At 40.9% G+C, this 16,929-nt stretch overlaps 1 protein-coding gene across 5 annotated transcripts in view; it reads right to left on the bottom strand.

Moving 5' to 3' along the window:
- The window catches only part of NDST2 (N-deacetylase and N-sulfotransferase 2), a 125,746-nt gene that overhangs the window by 61,532 nt on the left and 47,285 nt on the right, over positions 1 to 16,929 (bottom strand). The window lies entirely within an intron of this gene.

Below are 16,929 nucleotides of genomic sequence, written 5' to 3'. Positions count from 1 at the left end.
TCCTGAGAGCAGAGCAACTTCTAGAGAGAAAGCTTTAGGAAGGAAGAGCAAATATCTCCCTTTTGCACACACAGATAGCTTCACGCAGAGGAACAAAAGAACGCTATCAGTTTCCCAGCTGTGGTCAGGGCTGCACAAAGGATATTTCTAGACACTTCAGATCACTGTGGCTGGCTCTGCAGGAGCCCCTCAGAAAACATGAGGGATATGATGGGAACAGACAGGTCTCCATAATATGAAGGGTTGTTTTAGCTCTCAAAATTGACTCCAAACCTTCTGAAACATCATCTCTTTACAGAGGAAGAAAAAATTTTTATTGTCACTTCTTCTCTGCATTTAATCCCAACAGTACTGAATAACTTTTCCACACTCCAGATAGGGAAAAACCCCTAATAGAAAGTAGAAAAGCTTCCCTTTAATCTTTGCTGCCTCCTTTTCAACTTCAAGTTGAAAGTCTTCAAAGAAAGACCTTTTCTCATACCTCCTAACCCCTCAAGTCACTGATTGTCATAGGGAATAACCTCAGCTTAGTAACTCCAAAACTATCTACCTTACAAAAGGTGAAAGACTTAAAAAGCTTGCTCATTTTCAAGTGAAACAACAACAAATAGGTCTAATGCAGGCAACAGTGGACAAGAAAAAAATAGTAAGAAACATTCGTTAGCCAGGAGTAAAAATAAGATAATTGTGTTTCTGTATCTATTGTCATTCAAAAAATAAGGAAGCCAAAACACATCGACAGCACATTCCCCCAGTCTTGCCAAACACTACAGGAAAGGGAAAAAAGTAAAGAATTTGGCACTTACCAGGAAAATCAGTAACTACAGAAAAACATGCAAGAGCACAAGTTCCCAGGAGCCATCATCTCAGGAGCTGAGGAAGATTACATAAATGACCTCTACTTGGGCTTACTAGATGTCTGAAACTGTATTCACTCTCCCTTGAGCTGTAACTTTATATCTTTCTACAAACTTCATAAACCAGATGAAAAATATGTATCTTAAAAACATCGTAAGACACCAAGTTTCTAATTAAGAAATCTAGACTCTATCTTCCGCTGTCGGTCAGGGCAACAACCAAGGTGACACTGAGCATTTGAAGATCAAAAAGGCTCTCGGTGAGCATTTCTTAAATGAGGAATTTGGATGAGGATTACTTTGGGAGGATAGCCAGTCTGATAAACAGCAGCAAGCAAACAGGAAAAGCTACTTGTGGCAGGCAAAAATGCACAAGAGGCTTCCAGAAACTAACCGAAACTAACCACACCATACATAATTAAAGCAATTCATTACAGTTACATGGCTTCACACATTTGGAAATGGATTTTCCCATTCTTAGTCTGGGAGAAGTGTGCTTATTCATGAAAATTGAAAGGGAATGCGTAGTAAACAGTTTGGAAAAATTCTAGAACAAAGTGTGAGAATGGAACATTTGATATGGCATTATCTTGCAAATGCCTCCGGATTCTTCTCTGGTCACTGTGTGGGCAGCACATTCCCAGGACAGAGAGCAGGGTAGGCAGGAGAAAGGGGACTGTAAAACTATTCATGAACAGAATTTTGTCTTTACCCGCTGAGGTTCACTAGGGACCAAGTGGAGCTGTCGGGAGGAGGGAGGGAGAGGGTTGTTTCCCTCAGGAAGTGAGGGCACAGGGGCCGGCACACAGAGCCTGACACCGCCCGCCTCGGAGGAGGCTGAGCCAGGAGAGTGCAGGCCCCGCCGCTCCGGGCCCACAGAGCCTTCCATGGCTTGGCTCGGGCTGGGCCCTCCGCAATCGCTTTTGGATGTGCCAAGAGCAATCCTACAAGAGGAAATTTAATCCATCACAGTGGAGTTCTTACAAAACAGCCAGCCATTTCCCCATCCCCCGCACAAATAAAAAATGTCTCATCACCTAGACTTCCCCTGAGCCCAGCAAAGCTTAGGGATGCTCCCCGAGGCAGACAAACCAAAGAGACCAGTGGAGACCCTGCGGTCGCTGCTGTGCTGACAAACGAGGCCTATGGCACCCAATGCCTGCAGAGTCAGGTCTCCACACACGTCATCACTCACCTTGCTGCTGCAAGCACTGGAGCCATCCTACATCTTCCTGCTACAGGAAACATCAGAAAATGCCCCAGCACACAGCACATTAACTCTGACTTAGAATGCTGGTAGAAATAGAAAATGCAGACTTCGCACTCTCTAGGGAAGGACTCTGCCCAGTATTTTGCTTCCAAGCATCTTCTGCCAGCAGATCCTCCTTTCCCCCACTGAGCAGTGCCCTCTGTGGCACAGGGCAGCTCTATAACCAAGGCAATGTGAGAAAGCAAGGTCTGTCTGGGGCTCTGACCACGAGGACAGATTTTGAAGCTGTGCTATGAAATAACATGCAATTGCTGACAAGTGGATGATAAGCCCTGAGTACGTAGCAGACAGCTACTAGTACAGGCTGCCTATGGACAGAACAGCACTGAATAGTGCCCACGAGGCAGGGGGCAAAGGAAAAGGTGGGGGAAACACAGCTGAAGAATCCTGATAACTGGTTTATCTGCGCAGCCCATCATTACTCCAGGTATCCCTCACAGCTGAGGGACATGGAAATCAGAGTCTGTGAAACAGCCCTGGCCCCTTTAAAAACGTTCTCCCTGTGAGAGACACAAGATGCATTCATACATGGTAGACTGCAAAAATGGTAAAAGTGAGTGTTTGGGGTCTTCTGAGTTCAGGGTTAATTTCTGTCCCATTTTTAGACCAGTAACATCTGGAGCTCAAGAGGCTGATGTAGGATGAAGAATGATATAAAAGAGAGAGAAAATTACTCTGCCATGCAAGAAGAGAACGATCTAACAAGCAGAACTGAAATGCAATAGAATGACAGAAGTCAACAGGCTGCAATCACAGTGGGCTACAAACCAGAATACATCACACTAATGAGGTAGGAAAAGATTTGTCATATGCAGAGGATTACAGAGAGTCTAATAAAAACATTTTCTATTAGGAGAAAAACAGAATCTAATTTCATATGGAAACAACTTTCATATCATACAAATCATGGTACAAAATACAGAACAGAAATTCAGAAAGAATGGCATGTAACACTGATATAAAACAAGCTGTTTGATAAAATGATAATACTGATGATAGAAAATACAACTATTTGAACTAACCAAACAGAACAGTAGAAAAATATTTCAAAGATTTGAAGTCACAAATGCTGTACTCTAAACACAGAAATGGTAGTGCAATGAGTTTTAGATTAATAAATCTGACTTCTGCAGCTTACAAATGAGTTCAAATGAAGGATTTGGGCTTTTGTGCTGTATTCATGCAGCATCCAAAATAGCTAGTACCTGACCTGTGGAGTACTCTATGCACTTTGGCAATATAAACAAACTGTAATCCAAACAGTGACTTCATATGTAGATGTATTTCTCTCAGAAGAATTTAATTATGTAGAGGAAACATGAAGACACATATTTAAGCAAAGTACTAAACAGTGAAAATTATAACCACTCATACTTCTTGTTGACCAGGGTCATAAATAAATTACTAGCTCAAAAAAAGAGGAAAAACCAGACACCTTAATGAAGGTCCACTGTGTGCTCGATAAAAAAATGACAATAAAAATACACATTAAGTTATATTAAGATGCATAAGAAACTATGAGTAGTACAAGAACTAACATGTGCATTCCACTGTGAAACCCTGTTCAGTTCTCACCAGTTGATCCTAAAACAACAGAAGAACATTTAAGTAATGGATTGAAATTACTAATTGACGAAAACAAAGACAACCATCTGAAGTCTGTTGGGATTTTTTTTGTTGGGGCTTTGGTTTTTTCTTTTATAAAATCTAACATGCATTTAAGAAGCACATGAAAAAATCCTCAACAGTGAAGAGGTGAGGCTGGTCAGATTAAGAACTATTAATTTAGTTTCCTAGTAAAAGAACAAGGGAATACATAATGCTACTCAGGGCAAAAAATACGGGTAATTTGAGATTATACAGTTACACATCATACACAATTATCCTGTAGTGCTTACTGTAGCAATACACTGATGATAAGAAAATTATAAAATACTAATATTCGCAAGTAGAATATTTGAATTAGAACAATAAACAGCAATCTGAAAAAAAAAGGAAACATGTCCATTTCAAGGAAAAACATAACAGTAAACACCTAGGATAAATGTAATATAATAATTTTCAACAGAAGTTTTTTCTTAAACAGAGCTATTGCTGACAAAGGAAAGACTTGGAATCTTGATGGACAGATGCTCTGATCCATTAAGGAAAATGGAAAATACATACCAGCAGCAGTTTCATCTGCAGAAAAAACACATATACATAAATGATATCACTATAGCTAGAGTGATTAAAAGTCTTATGAAATGTGCCACAGAAAAGGCAGAACAAAGATCTTCTAGTTTAAGCTCAAGAAAAGAGACAACAGGAGGACATACAATCAAAGCTGTAATAGAAGGTAAGATAAGAGTAATCAACAGTACTGGGCCAATCTTTTTAAAATCAAGGAGGTTTTGTATGCATTTTGAGCATTTTTGGAGATTTTAAAAATATGATTTAAGGATCAAGACCCTTAAATATGAAGGACAGACCACTGTTGGTCCTGCAGCAAATATGAGGAGAGAGAAAACAGAATTTTTGTTGCATGCCACATGCTGTTTACCAGTAGTGTGGGTGGCTGGTGTCAGGCAGGAACAGCTTTTAAAAAAAAAAGACACTGAAATACCACCAGCAAGGAAAGAAGCATTCTAACCCACTGCTCTCACATTTTCATATTTCCAACTATTTCAGCATCAAGACAAAGTGATCTTGCAGGTAGTTTGTTCCATCACTTGTGGTTACTTTTTCTCACCTAAAATGACTAAGCTGGCACCATGTCTTATGGTCTCAGGGTACCTCAAGGGCTGGCTGTCCCAACAGAAAGAATTGAAAGCCCAGGGCACTTAAGGGCCACACTCCCACACTCATATCTGAACACGGTGGGTAGAGCTGTGTGTTGGTGACAAGGTCCATGACAATCCCAAGCAAGGAGAGTGACAGACAGGTCTAAGGGTCACCCGAACGTCCAGTTCATAGCAAAAGGAGATGGAGCCAAGGACTGAACAAGACCATGGGGTCCATCCAGGAAACAAGGCTGGAGACAGAAGAGGAGACAGGCACACCTACCATGCCACTCAGGCTTGGACTGAAGACAGGCTTGAGCTGGAGGAACTCCCTGGACTCCTGGGGAAACAAGGGCACAGGTAGAGGCCCAGAATGAAGGTTTTCAGGACATTGGTGCCTTCAGGGCTGATGCTTAGTTGCTTTCTGCAACCTCTGAGTGCAAGAAAGGACTGAGAACATCTGAAGGAACAGACAGATGATGTGCCAAAGATCAAGGGTGGTTTATATCACACATTCTACTGTCCCCATGGGATTATGCAGAAAATTACAGATCTCTGAGAGTTTTTTTACTCCTGGGACTATATATAAAATTACAGATATTTGAGAGCAGTTTTCCTACAAATTATGTAAACATATTCGCGCCAAAGAGGGTGGGGAAGGATGGGAGGTGTAGGGAGTTGGGAAATACTTCTTTCCCACTTCACCACACTGGAGTGCTCTTCTGTAATTGCTCGTTCAACCCACACTGGCCTCTTTATACCAGTGCAGTCTCCACTCAACTATATCTTAAAAGCTCTGAAGCAGCATTTTGCCTCCAGCAATCACCATCCCAAGTGTTCTAAATGCTCTTGACAATACAGGCTATACAGCTGCACGCCCTTCTTCAAGGCTCTGCTAGCCAAGGCTCTGCTAGCGTCTCTCACACCCTCCTCAAACACAGCTCAGGGAAGGGGAGCCTCACCTGCAAGAGAAGGCACTCCTGGGAGTTAGAAAGGCAAGAGTGAGGAGGTATGACATGAACAGAAAACAGCAAACCTAAAGAGAAGATAAAATCTTGTGGACTAATTCCTTCCACATGAGCAGTGCTGGGCTTGTCTACATCGATACTGTTGTTTAAAATTTCCTCTGTTCCAGTGCTGCCAGTGCCCGCGGGGCTGACGCGTGAAGCGCTGCTCTGTACCAGTTTCCCAGGCACTGCCATTATTACACAGCCTCTCTGCTGCTCCGAATGGGACCTATCCGTTCCTCACCTTCCTGGGATTTCCTTGCTTTAAAACACTTGACAAGCATGGTTTAAAATTTAAAACCATAACAACACGCTTCTCTGCATGTTGGAGGAAAAATCCAGGCCCAAGGGTATAATTTCATACATTCGGTTAAGCCATGAAGAAAGGTACTGTGGATGCAGAAAAAAAACAGCCTTCTGTGATTTGTTGGGGTTTGCCACATAAAACTGCAAACATTGAACTTATGATTTAAAATCATACACCTAGTTTTTTTTTGGTCAAGAAGCTTAAAAATGTAAAAGTACACAAAGTTGTTAGCAATGTTCAGCTAACAGTTACAACACACTGACCTCTACCTTAACTCACATGGCTCTAACTTCAAAGCCTGCTTAAACTATTTAAATACCAACGTTCTTAAGCACAGCAGACATGCTGCACACTCAAATGGAGCCAGCCTGCTGCATGTGAAAGCCAGTTTCTGTAGCTACTCCCCCTTATTTCCCAGGCTAAGCTTACCTGTTCTCCAGAGCAAGAGTTTCCTGTTACATTTCTGACCGAGAACAGTGGTGTTTCCCTGCTTTATCACCCTTGGACTACTACTTTTTATTTCCCTGCCATGAGCTGACCCTGGCTGGATGCCAGGTGCTCACCAAAACTGCTCTATCCCTCCCCTCCTCAGCTGAACTGGGAGAGCAAATATAATGAAAGGCCCATGGGTCAAGATAAGGACAGGGAAATCACTCACCAATTAATGTCATAGGCAAAACAGACTCGACTTGGGGAAAAAATTAGTTTCATTTATTACCAATCAAATCAGAGTTGGATAATGAGAAAGAAAACCTTATCTTAAAAACACCTTCCTTCTTTCCAGGTTTCACTTTATTCCGGATTTTCCCTACATCCCTCCAGCAGTGCACAGTGAAGGGGAATGGGGGTTGCAGTCAGTGCATCACACATCACCTCTGCTGCTCCTTCCTCCTCGTGGGGAGGACTTCTCACACTCTTCCCCTGCTCCAGTACAGGATTCCCTCACTTGAGACAGTCCTCTACAAAGTTCTCCAAGGTGAATCCTTCCCACAGGCTGCAGGTCAAGAACTGCTCCAGCATGGGGCCCTTCCAGAGAGTGCAGTCCTTCAGGATCAGAGGGGTTCTCTGTGGGGTCCCAAGTCCTGCCAGCAAAGCTGCTCCAGCATGGGCTCCTCCCCATAGGTCCACAGCCCCTGCCAGGAGCCTGCTCCAGCACAGGCTTCCCTCAGGGCCCCAGCCTCCTTTGGACCCATCCATCTGCTCTGTGTGGGGCTCTCCACGGGCTGCAGGTGGATGTCTGCTCCACCATGGCCCTCCATGGGCTGTGGGGGCACAGCTGCCTCACCACAGTCTTCACCTGGGGCTGCAGTGGAATCTCCACCCCAGCAGCTGGAGCACCTCCTGCCCCCCTTGTGCAAGGACACTTGGTGTCTACAGAGCTGTTCTCTCACATCTCCTCACTCCTCACTGGCTGCAAATGCTGCTGCACAACTTTTCCCTCTCCTTAATTCCTTTATCCCAGAGGTGTCACCACCATCTCTGATGGGCTCAGCCTTGGCCAGCAGCAGGTCCATCTTGGGACCAGCTGGTATTGGATCCATCAGACACAGGGAAAGCTCATAATACCTTCTCACAGAAGCCAGCCCTGTAGCCCTCCCACTAGCAGAACCATGCCATGAAAACCCAATAGATTCCCTTTTTGCCAACTGCAGTGGAGACTAGCACAGAGCTTCTTTGTTTCAAGTGAAAAGTTTGCACCCTTTCCCCAGTGACTCTGCAGGTGCCCTTTCAATTGTGGATGGGGAGGAACCAAAGGCTGCACTGAAATTCCAGTGTGGCTCTCCTGGTGTACCTGGCAGGTGTACAGAGACTCCCTGCTATGACTGACTGAGCAGGAAGGGCACTGGGGAGTCCACCTGCTCGGGCCATTATAGAGGCTGTAACACTACAGAGACTTCTTTAAATAAGAAACATACAATGAATCTGAAAGTATTACAGAAGGACAAAACAGCACTGGAATTTTTGCAATCATCCATAAAATTAACCAAGAACAGAGCTCTTGTAAAAGCTTGTGTCTTATAAGATGATAGCCAAGCAGTAGGGAAGCCTGGTCTGCTAAAGCCCTTCAACACAGACTTTTTGGAACTTCCAGCATCTTTTCCACTGCATTTGTTACTGATTCTGTGTCTTGAAGGACACTGGAGCAAAAACACCACATCAAGAAAATTATCTGCCATCAGCAGTGATTAAAAGGAAATGCCATAGTTGAACCAATGTCAAAAAGAGTTTAACTGCTTAACTATCAAATGCTTAACATACTTTGAGCAGAACTTTCAACCCAGCTTCTCAATCATCACTTAAGGCTGCCATTAGTAACATTTGGATCTCCAGAACATTCTGCTGATATCTGCTGGCAAAAGAAATGTTTAGTAGCCTGAAGATTGTCCAAGGGGTAAAATTGCAACACCTCATTTCAGATGCAGCTATGAGGCTGCAAAATAAGAGCACAATCCCAGGGCAGCAATCTTCACAAGAATGTTGTTTTGTTTTTTAAACTCTTCTCCTTTCTGTCTTTTAAGGGTCCTGAGTGCAGTTATGATACTCAAACTAGGACTAATCACTATGTACCCGGTAGCATTTTCCCCTTGGCCCTTACTGCTGTGGCTCAAACGTTTTTAGCTTCTCTTGAGAACCAGAGCATAGAGAGACACACCGTTCACAGAGACCTTTTATTCCAGACTGCTGGACTCCAACACACAGTCTTCTAATCAAATTATTTTTAAGACTTATGTCAAGTCAAAAATGTACTAAATTCCTGGCTTCAACAAAACCAGAAGTACTCTCTCCAGCCTAGAAGACACATACATTCCAACATAAAATTTTCAGAACTTTTAACTAAAAGCCTTAGACTTTGTGCTTCTAAGTAATAATCTGTTCTCAAAAATATTACCCTTGAACACAGTTTTCTTTAAGGATGAAAGAAAAAGGAGGAATGTAGATTTAAAGATTGTGTGAGCACATGGAGAAATAGGTATTCTGTGCTTATAAATTAACCAGTGCTTGGCACAAGTATTGCATTTTTCCATGTGTTATCTTCCCTGCCGCCAAAGGAATATATTTTAGTCCAGTCAAAAAAAGGTACATACAGCAGGTTGAAATTACACATCTTGAAGGTTACACACCAGTAAAGGACTTCTATATACTGTCACCTTCTCCACTCTACCCCCAGTGTAACTCTTAGTTTCTGAGTGAGGTCATTTTCCAATAGCCTGCAACAATCTGTTCTACATTCTGGATGCTTGTAGTGAAACCTCAGAAGAGCTAGGGAATAGACAGGGAGTAAAAGCTGGATATGAGAGACCACTCCAGCACTAATACCCCAGATCAATTACCAATACAGATCCACTGCATTAAAAATCTCCTGTTTCTGAACCCTTTTTAAAAGCCCCCTTGAGCATGCAGTCCTAATGTACATAATGATGGGATCAAAAATGGTAGGAAGGAGATGAAGACAAAACATCCTAAACATAAGGAGGTTATCTAAGAAAAGGTAACTGTATTCAAGTGAACAATCACACGCACAGTAAAATCTACAGACTCAAGCAGGAATTCAGATACAGTTCTGATACCTGATCACAGAATCATTGAGAAGTCTTGGCTACTTCTGTCAGCCTTAACACACAGAAGCCTGCTACAGCAAATCTTTCCATAATATCACTGGAAATATTTGAGTACTAGCTTATCTTGCAGCTTGAAGTTATACCTTCTTTCGAAACTTAGAAGAGGTACTTTGATGAGGAAGGCTAAAGCAGGAAGGGACCCCAGGCCTTGCATTTAGGTTTAAGTGGTCTTCCTACTGGTCTATTGCAGAGTACCCTGCTTGAGCACTTTCTGAGATCAGTTCAGAGCTGAAAGCAGTTTTTTTCTCTCAGACATGCTTCTATCACCTCACACAGTAAAAATTATTGCCTTGGCAAGAAACTTACAATGCATCACTACAGGGTTAACTTCCTTTTACCTTCTACTACTACACTTGAGTGCAGAGTGCTGAGCTTGGCTAAAAGCTTAAAGGCCATGAATAATATAAGAGAACTCCACTGGGAGGACCCCTAATGCCTCAGAAAGCTTCACTAGATCTCACAGTTCAGTTCTCACTTGCCATATCCTTCATTTCCTTTAAATGCTACAGTCCCAGTGATAAATCCAGCTCGAACTCAGAGCTCCAACATTTAGCACCTTCCCAGCAGCAGGCAGCCAGCAGATTACAGAGGCTTCAGGATCAAAGGGGGGCAGGAGGGCTAGGTCTGCAGCCTCCTGGCTATGCCACCTTGCTCCTCCACCTTCTCAGCCTCTGTTAATTGCTCCTCAGATTTAACTTTTGCCTTCAGCACTGCACCATTAATCCTTCATTTAAGCAAAACTCCTTCATCCACCTTTGAGTTCTAGAGAACCCTAACAAATTCAAGACATCATTTTCATATTTGGAAAATGTACTCTTTGCTTTCGAGGATGGCTGAAATCCAAGTGAAGTATTTACCTTGTAACATAACATGGACATCAACCTCATGAGATAGCCCAAGAAACATTAAACTTGGGAAAATTTGACAATAAAATGAGTTGTAGTTACAAGAAAACCCAGACAGGTGCATGCTGGCGAGTCTGAAAGTTATCTGATGAGCCACAAACTTGATACATCACACATCTATGAAATTACATATAGTTCATAATTGAATCATTCCAAATCAAATCAGGAAAACAGAACCAGAATTACAGGAAATACTGGGAATCTCAGGCAAATTGCTTTCAGTGTCTGCACTCAGTTATGCTATCTGTAAAATACAATCAATAAGCATAACCATTAAGGAAATGCAAAACGTAGTACATCTAATTCTTAAGCAGAAAAAATTAGGCAGGTACTTGTTAAGTCTCATGTGCCAGATATCTGCTTTGCACTACACTGCAACTATAATCCAATTTCCAAATACTGGGAAGGCTGGAAAATGGGAATTGGAAAAGCACATTATAGGCAAACAATTTGAACACAGAAAAATCCTTAGATTTGCATATGCACAATTATGATTTGTATTAGCTTCTCCTGCACACATAAACTGAAGTAACAAAACACACAAAAACAAACTGTGAGGACTAAAGGAGGAGTGTCTTAACTCATAGCTATGAAGTAACACTGCGCACGGAAAAAAATGTCCTCTGGATTTCAGTGTTTGGTTAAGCCTACATAACAGGAGATTTAAGTGAAGCTGCAAGTAGTCACCAAAGAATAACTAAAGGTAAAGATGAGAAATCACAAGCCTGTGGTTCTAATTTTAAAAGAAAATGAGAGAAAAGAGGATTGAAGGGCACTGATGATTCTAAGACTGGATGAAAGCATTACTTAAAAAGTAGTTTGAAGCTGCGAGTTGAAGTCCCTTTTATACAGAGAAACCTCCAGAGGGTTAACTCAAACCTTCTTCTGCAAGCTATGGAAACTGAGTTTTGGGTTAGAAACCACTAGACAACTACATTGTGCTCAACACTAAAACTGTAATACCAGACATCTGCTGGAAACGTAAGATGCCTTTTAGCTCTTTAAAATCTATACATTTGCTTTGGCCATTGGATTATCTAACACATTTTCCCAATTCATACATGACTGTGTGAAATGCTTTGAAATGAAAGATGCTATGCAAGTACCAAACGTTACAGCAATACACTAACTTAATTTGGACATGCTCCAGCATCTCATGTCAAGAGTGAGCTCATGTTAGAGTGAGTTCCTTTATTGAGACATCTGCTAGGAAACCAATTTAGCCAAATCAGAGTGTGTGATAATGAGTGCTGTTTAATCAAGACAGTATTAACATAAATTTTAACTTGTGTCAAGTAGCTTAATAGCAAATTACTGAATGTTAAACAGACATGGAATTTTTTACTCTGGTCTTTTAATAAGCAAATTCTTGAGTAAACAAAAATGTACAGTTTCTTCAGTGTGCAGTCAAAAAGAGCTAGATACAACCAAAAAGAATTGAAGTGAAGCAATGCAAACCCTGCAATCATAAACTTATTTTCAATTTTAAAACAGTTCAGTACTGGAATGCTCTTCATCTTTCAACTAAATGTAAGATTTTTAACAGGAGAAGTACATCCAGATGTGCTTACAATGAAAAAGTAATAAAAGGTATTTTTATTAATTTCTGGTTTTTATATGTATATGACATTTCTGATTTGGACACTTAATCCTGAACAGCTTTTAACATTTTATATGGATAAGCATTATATGGACAAGTGCATTTCTGGCCTTAGAACTGTAAAGATAGCTATAAACAATGTGCCTTTCCAAGATAACCCCAGATCATGAGGTTTCATATACTTGCTGTTTATTTTCCCAGTCAACATATTCACTTACTGTTTGTCAGAGAAAAATAACAACTTCTGGCATCCTGACTCAAAACTGTTAGGCAGCAAAATACTGATGGTAAAGAATCACAACACGCATCAAGCACGGGTCTCTACTGCAAAAGCCATAACATAGTGACAGATATTGTTTAAGATATTCACTCTTAAAGGAATGGAGATTCCCAAATTCAGTATTATTAATATAATTGACTTGTCTGAATTTCAAATTATTCCACTATATAGTAGGTTAGTTAGCATGTTAAAAAGCAGAACAGCACTTACAGCAAGAACATGCAGTTTCTAAGAAAGGGAAGAGAAGTAAAGGAAGAACAGAAAAAAGGAAAAAATCACAGGGAACAGCTCAGTACCACAAATTGTATGTTCTGCAGGAAAAGATGACAGCTTATTTTTTAGGACAAGGGTACTGGCAAAGAGACAAAATAAAACAGTTGAAAAAAATAAAACAATTGTTTTTAGGGTTGTATTAGGCACCCATATAAGAGGAAACTTTCTAAACTGGTGAAAAAAGTCAACCTCAGCAAGAGATTGGTATCAAGTCACATGCTTGTGTTCTCGCCCACCTTTAAATGGTAAGAAAAGGGGCAGATCTATGGAACTCTTTCAAAAATTTGAAAGCTTCTTAGTCCTCCACACTGCAGCAGATGTTGATACAGGCATGTGTACTTGTTTGAAAGGAAGTGTCTCAATACCCACAGCAAGTACCGTACCCAAGACATGGCATAACATCTACATCCTACTTCAGTGGAGCAAGTGAATCTCTTCCCCACAGTGCTAGGACAAACTGTGACAAAGAGCAGCATTTTTAATGTGACATGCACACATGAAGTATCTGTGGGTGGGGACAGGAGAAGGAACACGTGGTTTCACAGAGCACATGAACACATGCATGAAATGGATGTGGGTTCCAAATGATTACAAGAGCACATGCAAAGGCCTATGGTGACAGTCACTAATGACCCAGACCTTTCATCTGCAGAGCTTAGAAAGAGCCGTGACTTTCAAAACCATCATATTATCAGCACTAAAGCCACAGTTAAGTAAGACTCATTACTTCCACTGTCACTTCATAATTACACTGTCTCTGCCAAGAGTCACACTCTCCCCGTCCTACTCCTTCCACTCTTCACCTGTGCAAACCAAAATCTCAGTAGAGAACAAGAGGGCCAAGCTTTTCCATGTATCTAATTCTCAAGGCAACAGTCACCTTGAGAGGAGAAAAAAAGGGAAAATGCTGTTGCTGTGGAAACAGTATGAGAGCACAGAAATACTCCTATCAGATCAAGTACCTCTTGGAGGACCAGGCACAGCACTGAACAGTTACTGGAACTTCCCCCAATGTGCCTGAAGGGTCAGGACAGGGAACCCAGCCAGGCTGGATGTCTCCAACACCACCCAGATTTCAGATCTGGAACAGCTTTTCAAATGTGAGTTCCTTGCTATTCTTGGTGAAAACAACTACCACTGTCTGAAGGCCCTAAACTGAGAGGTGGATAAATTGTACAGCCTTCTTAAATTCCTGAGAGATGTATTAATACAGAATACAAGATATGGTGTTTAACAGAGAACTGCAGAAATGCCTGGGCCCGATCCAAAGGTTTACAGGCTAAATTCAAAAGCAATGCTGATGAATGGTAGAGAAGAAAATAAACATACACCCCAGCAGAATTCTTCTGTTCCTTGTTCCCTAAGAAATGAAAGAGAATAAATAGAATGTGATCGTGTTATTATAGATTACATGATAATTAACAGTCAAAAATGTCTAAACTGAGACCATGTGGGTGAACACAATATCAGACTACTCTAATCTGAGTGACTGGAAGTTAAAATCCCTCATGTATAAACCTATAGTTTTATTCCTCTCTCCATTCCTTTTGAGGTCCCTTAACTGAACTACTACATGAAGAGTCTAATGCAAATCAGAGAGAGCAATGTAGTTAAAAACAGTGTTAATGAGAACACCATAGGCAAAAAAGCCCTCTAGGTTTTCAAGAAGTGAGAAATTGCCAGGTGTCAGTATTCAAACTCCTGGTATTACCGAAGATTAGTGAAACCAGCAATCAGAAGCAATTTGATAGTCTCAACCACTGATTTCATGAGGACATTTTAAACACCAAAGAGAACAGGGAATTGGAACAGGTTATAAATTTGTTTATAAACACTGCAATGCTACCAGACATTAATCCCCACAACTGCATCTTCTACCTTCCCTTCTCATCCCTGCAAAACATCTCATATTAAAAGAAACTAGACCATTGACAAGCTAGAATAATGACTTATTTCACAAGGGTGTTGTGAAGCTTAATTCATGTTTGTAAAGCCCTTTGTATTATGCCTTTCATCTACTGTGGGAACCTCACAGTATTATCAATAAGGTCATTTCCTACAGTAGAAGGGCTTTGCTAAAATAGCTATACTAGCAAATCTGCCTAGTCAAGATGTGGTTTACACAGGCAAAAAAGTTTTTTTGACTGAACAGCTAATACCAGCTCCCTGTAAAAAACATGCTAAACTTGCAGAAGCACACTTTTGGTGGTATCTAACTGAATCTAGCATAGGATATTGTATGTCAACTAAGGGTGATTTCTGCACAATCTTAACAAAACAGTTACGTTGAAAAATCCTGAGGGCAACATAATTTGGAGAGTGCAAATGAAGGGTGAGTATTTCCTGCTTTCACACTACCAAGCGTCTGTGCTCATTTATTCGTGTGAACAAGCTAGAAGCAAAGTCTCTGTAAACAGATCCCATTAGCAGTAAATGCATATGACATAACTATTTTATCCAAAATAATTGAAGGAATAGAGACAAAGCCACACTCAAATATATTCTGCCAAACAGAAAAGAACAGAGTATTAACTGCACTAGAATGAATGTCTAGAAAGTACTTATACAACTGCAAAGAACAAAGACTGTGGTACAAGAAACTAATTCATGTGCTAGTTCTTTGAACTGTGCTGTTATTATTATTTTCCATTCAAATCCCCAGTTTTCTCACTCAAGTTTAAAACAACAGTAAATATCCAACTGTTATTTGTTTCCTAACAAAGGTGGAGAGGCACCATTATGCCAGGTTCCCAAATGACTACTTGCCATTTTTCTAGACATGTTTGACCATATTCTGAGCTGCTTAGGGTGGCAGCCTGAAGCTACCAGCAGTACTGCATCTGCATTTTGCCTTTCAACATTTCCTCTTCTTGCTAGAAGCCTGTAGCAGATCTTATCATCTAAGGGCTTGCTTACAGAAGGAAAGGCAACTCATCTGTTTCACATCTCTGGAAGGCACTTCTCTGGTAGATACCTGTATTTATTTTAGAAAGGCATCACTCCATATCCATGTGCAGTAGCATACAATTTTCCAACATCCAACAGACCAAAGTAATGCGCTAAAGTGTAAGACTTTGGCAGAGTCAGATTTCAAAACTCTGGTGGGTTACAAATTGGCTAAACATTATTCCACAAACAAATCTGGATCAGGCATGATCGAATCCGGAATGGAGATCAAAATCCAGACAGAAATTGCCATATTTGACAATATTTATTTTTCATATGAAGGATGGTTTCATAACCAAAATTTAAGCAGGTGTATTCAGCTGCTTTCCACTGAAAAGTGAAGCTAACACTACTTTACAGCAAAACTAACAATCTTCTGCTATTGAGAGAAATTTGAAAATACTAACTACTGTAAATTAATCAGTAACCCAGTATTTAATGACATGGGACTGTAGAATACACAGCTCACATACCAGCACTACCTGATGTGCTGTTTTATTCCACCTATTTATGTGACCTCCAAAATGATAAGCATAATAATAAGCAGCAATTTATAATTGCTGTGTGTTCTTCCAGTCACCGATGCAGCTGCCTACGTAGCATAAGAACAACACTGACCTAAGAAAACAGATTTGGCAATTTTCGACTAGGGTTAAGAAGATCAAGGTTCAATCTTTTTGCAGAGTTGCTAAGATACACACCGAAGCTACAGCACCAAAAGGCTGGGACCACTTGCTCCCTAAGATGCACTTTCTTGTCATGAGAGTATTAAAAAAAAGCTGGATCATGTTTTCTTTTTCCACTGTCATACATTTTGCATGGAAGCAGCTGATCCTAATTAGTGAGAGTTTGATATTAACACCTCACATGACAAAATTTTTTGTCACGGCCTTGTTTCAAAGACATATGACATTTGACTTTAAGACAAATTGTCTATGAAGACATTTTCCTCATCAGCTCTATGCCATAGGCCAGACAGTACTCAATTTACTGTACCTACAGCAAAACAACCATGCAGCCTTACATGCTTTAGAAGGCTTGCGTGAAGATGAAGAAGAGACTATAGATGGCCATTAGACAGTAATTACAGTTCCAGGTGTAG

This window comes from Camarhynchus parvulus, chromosome 6, assembly GCF_901933205.1.
Source record: "Camarhynchus parvulus chromosome 6, STF_HiC, whole genome shotgun sequence".
Taxonomy (NCBI): Eukaryota; Metazoa; Chordata; class Aves; order Passeriformes; family Thraupidae; genus Camarhynchus; species Camarhynchus parvulus.
Note: the sequence above shows the minus strand (reverse complement) of the source record. Positions and strands in the feature narration are given on the sequence as shown.